General features: G+C 44.6%; 1 long non-coding RNA gene across 2 annotated transcripts in view; it reads left to right on the plus strand.

The window, feature by feature from the left end:
• LOC123460785 overlaps positions 1 to 1662 on the plus strand; it is a 62766-nt gene extending 61104 nt beyond the window's left edge. For both annotated transcript variants that reach the window (XR_006637195.1, XR_006637194.1), the window contains 2 exons: positions 159 to 399; positions 829 to 1662. This is a non-coding gene — a long non-coding RNA (uncharacterized LOC123460785). The remainder of the gene's footprint in view (positions 1 to 158; positions 400 to 828) is intronic.
• The last annotated feature ends 4715 nt before the right edge of the window (positions 1663 to 6377 follow it).

The following is a 6377-nucleotide window of genomic DNA, read 5'->3' on the forward strand; positions in this document are numbered from 1 at the left end:
TACATGAAAGATAACCCAATGACTGCTGGACGCTGAACTTGCACTTCTGGTCCATCTGGTTTCTCTCATCTAGCCATCCACTTGTGAACTAGAATGAGGTGACCAGTGGTCTAGATCACCCAGCACTCCCCCGTGTTTCCCCTTCCTGTCCCTCTCAGTCTGGTGCCTCGGATTTGGCCCTGCGTTGCCCACTCCTGCTGCATCTTGTCCAGCCAAGGGACAAAACATCCTGCCACCTACCTGAAGAATGGGAAGAAAAGAGATTCTGAAAGTACATATTCCAATGCCATCAGAGGCTGAGAACATCACCACTTGGAGGAGTCAGAGATCGCTCTGTCACGCGCTGCCAGGAGTCGGAGGAGAGCTGGACACGAAGTGCTCTAGTCCTGGGAGGTAGATGTAAGTTTGTTTCTCTGGTAGGCTTAGAGGAGGGCCAGTGGTAGAAAGGAATGGGGATGTGGGGCTGGGAGGACCCCTGCTGGGCCAGAGACTAGGAGGCAGATGGGCAAAGCAGGAGGTAAGACAGCCATGGCCAGGAATCTGAGTCCTCCAGCCGAGACTGGCCTTCCTCACTGCACGAGCCTTCTGCCCCTCTCTGTATCCTTTCATCTCCAAGGATACTGGTCCTTCCCGGGGTCTGTCCCTCCTCCCGGTGTTCCAACAACCTGCTGCACTTGTGTACCTCACATGTGTGTTCCTCCCAAGCTCCCATGGAATCCTGCCCACTCCCCCCATTCATCTTCCTTGTCCTGTTTCTACCCATTATGATGTGATGGGAGCTGGAGGACGGTAGAGTTGCATTCTGATAAGTGCTCTCCCTGTTCGCAGATACTGACAGTGACCAAGAGCCATGAACATCAGCTCCTGGGCTGCACATCCGTGACCCACCAAATGGAGAAGAGCATAGCAGGGTCCTTCTCACTTCACAAAAGCTGGCACAAGGATCAGAGAAGCCAAAGTAGCCAAAGCTGCCAGAGAAACCCAGAGATGGTCATGTGCTGATTACAAACAGTTGTGCCAAGGGATACTGTGAGAAGGGACCTCCCCCACCCTGATTGCTTCACATCTGGACGCCATTCCTGATGGAAGTCAAACCATCTTCCATCCACCATGAAAGATGGATTTCTCTTTCAGCTGTGGCAGTGCTGGTTAGCCTTCCTTGTGAGGAAGTGTTCACTTTCCCCTTGAAGTTCTGGATTCAGTTGTCATGCCTGACTCTGGGTCACTTGAAACAGAAGCACCTGGGAACTTTCCTAATCTTCAGAAGCTGCTAAATCGACGTTACATCTGTGTCATGCGTGATTCCAGGCTCCACTTCTGACAGGTGCTACCTGGCCTGGTCAGTGAGCCTCCTTGTCAGTGAGCCTCCTGCTCAGCTCTTCAGTTCCTTTCTTCCCGACCCTTCCCATCCCAGATGCAACTCCCTTATCTGTGGTGCTTGGACTGCATGTGAAGGTGAACATGGGCTGGGAAGAAGTGCTGCCTTCGTCCATTGGGAGGCAGTTGGAACCTGGTTCCAACCCAGGCAGAAGGTCACCCACCCTTCGCACATATTCTGCCTTGTTCCACACTCTTGACTCCCAGTATTGTCTTCTATGCCTGTCTTAATCCAGGATGGTTGTACTTTACTTTTCAATTAAACATAATTTTGTTTACCTTTAATCATTGCAAAGCAACCCATGGTCATTAAAAAGGCAATAGAAATATAGTAAATAGAAGAAAAAATATACCCAAATCCTACTTCCCTCAGTGATAAGATGACCATTGAGTCATATGTTCCTACATGAATGTGTCTATAGTAGCACAGTACCATAGGCTTCTGGGCTGACCACATATGTCTTTCTCAGCAGCCTTTGTCTGTCTGTACCCGAGTAGCTACACCAGCTTCCGGTGCCTCACCCAGGGCAGAGATAAACCATCAGTGATGGTGGAGGGGAGCAAGTGGAGATGAGGGAGTTCTGTTGTTGTTGGTTATGGAACTTGGAGATACCTTATAATTCTTCAGTGGATGCTAAGAAGTGATCATTGATTTTCTACTTAAGGAGCAGCTACTGTTCCAAGGTGCAAGGCTACAGGCTAAGAAGACAAAGATGAATTAAACAAGGGCTCCAACCTCAGGAATACCACAGCTTTGAGAAGGCCAGTGTTGTATAATACATGTTTACTTTGCTAATGTATAGTTAGAGGAAAATTGTAAGATCATAATGTTGCAAGGCAGAAAATTTGGTGCAATCTGAAAGACCTAGAGGAAAATTGTCGCATAACCTGCTGCCTCTTTGAGAAGCTGTGAGATTTGCTCACTCGTGAACATCTTTGCTGGGTCCCACTTTATTGACGGCATTGTCTGTATCCCTCATTTGCACCTCTAGCGAGCTGGCACCATTTTCTACAACTTCTAAAATCTGTTCCATGAAAAAGCCACATGGAAGTAAACAAAATGAAAGGTAAAGGGATTCATGAGTTGAAACAAAGTCTCAATGTTTTATGTATGCAGGGGCATTTGCATTAATTCATATCCTTCTGCCTGATGGAATTTCTCAGATACTTCATTATAGAAGTAACAGTGACATTCCAGAAAATTTGGGGACTAGATAAAAGGAGAAACTGCCATTTCAACAACCCAACCCAACCCAGTAGAATGCTAGTGACCTTCACCATGGAAAAAATTAGATTAAGATGATATTGAAGACAAGGGTTAAGGTTGGTACAAGTTAAGTATTTTTTAACAATTTTACTTTTAATTAAAAATGTTGAGCAGTTAGTTATATAATTTAAACCTCAAATCATGCAAAAGCCTATATTATAAAATGTAGGCCCCAATCACTTAGTGTCCTCAAGATAATCAGTTGTATCAGCCTCTTGCATATTGTTCTTGACATTTAAAAAACTTGTTTAGTTTATTTTAATTTATCTATTTGAGAGTGACAGACAGAAGGAGGAAGAGAGAGAGAGAAAGAGAGAAAATGGGCGCGCCAGGGCTAACAGTCACTGCAAATGAACTCCAGACATGTGCGCCTCCTTGTGCATCTGGCTAACGTGGGTCCTGGGGAACCAAACCTCGAACTGGGGTTCTTAGACTTCACAGGCAAGTGCTTAACCGCTAAGCCATCTCTCCAGCCCTAGATATTTTTATGTGGACAAAACCATATATGTACATGAAATATGAATGTTTAGTGTGAAAGTGTGATACATGTTTGAGCATGTGTCTGAATGGGTGTATGTATGTGCTATTGTACATGGGTTGAGGTCAGAGGGCATCTTTGGGTGTGGGTCCTTACCTTGTTTGAGGCAAGATCTCTCTCGTTTCCTGTTGTATTCACCAAGCAAGCTGGCCTGTGCGCTTCTGGGTGTTTCTCATGTTTCTGCTTCTGTTCTTGCTATAGCTATGCTGGGATTACCAACATCCATCATGGTATCTGGCTTTTCATATGGGTTCTGGGGACCTGAACTCAAATACACTTGCTTAGCAAATACTTTATCCACTGAGCTATTTCTCCAGCCCCAAAATATGAACTTTTAATGGAAGTCTTGGCAATATTGTTACTGAATAATATACAGTATCCTTTTAAATTTTTTTCAGAGAGAGAGAGAATTGGCACTCCAGGGCCTCAGCTACTGTACTCGAACTCCAGACGCTAGTGCCACCTAGTGGACATGTGCAACCTTGAGCTTGCCTCAGCTTTGTGTGTGTGGCTAACACATGGGATCTGGAGAGTTGAACATGGGTCCTTAGGCTTCGCAGGCAAGTGCCTTAACCTCCAAGCCATCTCTCCACCCCTTCTTTTTAATTTTAATGGAAGGCCTTGGGTACAGGTGAAGAAAAAAGACAGAAAGGTACATGCATGTGTGTATATATGTGTGTGTGCGTATGTGTGTGTGTGTGTATGTGTGTGCAGATGAGTAGATGAGTGTTAATGAAGAAGAGTGAAGGAAAGAACAATTTTTCATCTATTTGTTCAACTGGTAGTTACTGAGCAGTTATTAAGTAAGTGCATACACCATTCTACACCTAAGCAATATAGGTGTAGACCCAAGTTCCTTGTCCTTGTGGGATTATTTTAAAATGGCAAGTTGTATAAGTATAATTGATATGTGAATTGTGTAAGTGCTAAATGCTATGGAGAAAACTACAGCAGGATGAAGGAGATGGAAGTATTAGGACAATTTTCATCAAGTGGTCAGAAAAGGCTTCACTGAGAGGAAGCAGGAGAGTGAGGAAGAAGGAAGAAGGAAGAAGGGCCCTGTGGCAAAAGTTTGAGGCCTGTGTGTTTGCATACTCAGGCTGTTCCTGGTGACCTTGCTATGGTGACCTGCCTCAGATGCCCAGGTCTGGCTGGTTTGTTCTGTCCACAGGGCTAAGATGACTGTCACTCTCAATTATGATCCCTTCAGGATGTTTCTTTGGTTTCAATGGTAGGATAGACACAATAAACAGGGTAGGAAGTGGTACTATATGGCATCTGGTAACACTGTGAGGGAAGCAAGGAGGCTTTGCCTGCACAGGACACTATGAATGATGGCACATACTGCCCCCTCACTTTCTCTCTTACCAGCAACCTGAAGGCAGCAGATACAGGGCTGGGAGATGCCTCAGTGTGTCAAGTCCTGGCCATGTATGCATGGGGAGCTGGATTCAGATCTCAAGAACCCAAATTAAGCAAGATGCAGTAGTGCCTGTCTGTAATGCCAAGGTTCTTATGATGACACAGTTACCTTCTCGTTGCTGGGACAAAACACCTGACCAGAAGTAGCTTATGTGAGGAAAGAGTTTATTTTGGTTTACAGTTTTGAGAGAAAGTTTCATCATGGTGGAGGAAGCATGGCAAAAGTAGACAGCTAGGGTGTCACATCTTCACACAAGCAGGAAGAAAGTCTTCTGAGTGAGCTGGCTCTGAACAGCCAGTAGGCTGGACAAATCAACCTCAAGGCCCACCCCCAGTGACACACCTCCTCCCTCCAGAAAGACTTCACCTCCCAAAGGTTCCATCAGCTGGGACCACATAGGAGGCATAATCACAAACACATGAGACTATAGGGAACATTTTACATTGAAAACAACACATAGGGCAAGAGGGGAGGCAGCGACAGAACATATCTAAAAGCTCACAGGCCAGCTAGCCTGATACACTCAGTAGCAAACAGTAAGAGACTCTGCCACAAAAAAGGTGGAAAGTGAAGGTCGACATCTGAGGTTGTCCTTTGCCCACTACGCACACACCATCGCACACATGCATACTGAAGCACACACGTGAACATACACATAAAGAAATAATAATAATAAGCAAAAGAATCCATCCAAGCTAGCCCAGAAATCCCATGTGAATAGAGCAGATATAGGAGCAGGCTCATAGCTTTCCTCTTCTTGATGGGGAGAGTGGTGGTTTTCCTTTTTGCTCTTGGTGGACTTGTTCTTTATCTGTGGCTGTGGAAGGCTCTTTTGATCCTCCCATTTTCACTGTCTTCTGTATGGATGCAGATTCATCTACCCCAGGAATTAGACAGCGGAGAGGGAGGGTGTGACTAGCACCACCCTTGGCCTGTGGGAGTAGCATCACTGTGAATGTAAAGTCAGAGTTTGTAGACGAGGTTGTGGGGGCAGAGCCAGCCTTCAGAAACTTCCTTGTCAGGAAGAAATAATAACTGTGAGCAGAAGCTGTTTTCTCTCATTCTCAAAGGGCAAGAGAACTTGCTTATAGCTCCTTGCTTATTTCTCAGCATTTCCTTGGTGCTTCTATTCCCTGGAGCCTCCCATCCTTAGTATTCTTAGCTGCTGTTCACAAGATAACAGAAAAGTGTCTTCTCAAATTGGGCTTCTCTTTTCTTAGTGGAGTTTATGGAGGTATTATCTTTCTGAAGCACTGTAAAAGAAATTTGTGCACTCAGGCACCTGGCCCAAAAAGGATTCTGAAATATTTAATTTATTAAATCAACTTCTGATTTATGCTTTTTTCTCAGTTGTATATATTGTATGTATAAAGGTATACTTATGTATGAAAAGAAAAACACAGTACTGCCTACATTTCCTTTGATGCCCTTTGCCTCTTTGTCAACTGTTGAGGGGAGAGATTTTATTTGGAATATTCATAACAAGTCTATCACTAATTACCACTTGAACAATGTGTGATGAAGTGTATCCATGCAGTCATCTGGAAAGGCACATATGCCATGAAGTTTGGGGACTTGCTGTGTACTGTGGTGCCATCTTAGTAGCTCACTGGGAAGGGTGCTGAGGCACTCTGTGAGGGACAGTGGAAGCTTACATCCTTCCATCCTGCATGCTTGTCCCCATAGCAACAATTTCCAAGGTTTTTTGTTTTTGTTTTTTTTACTATAAAGAAAAAAAAAATACCCTTAATTTGAAACAAAACTCTTCCTTC

Source organism: Jaculus jaculus, chromosome 5, assembly GCF_020740685.1.
Source record: "Jaculus jaculus isolate mJacJac1 chromosome 5, mJacJac1.mat.Y.cur, whole genome shotgun sequence".
In the NCBI taxonomy this organism is placed as follows: domain Eukaryota; kingdom Metazoa; phylum Chordata; class Mammalia; order Rodentia; family Dipodidae; genus Jaculus; species Jaculus jaculus.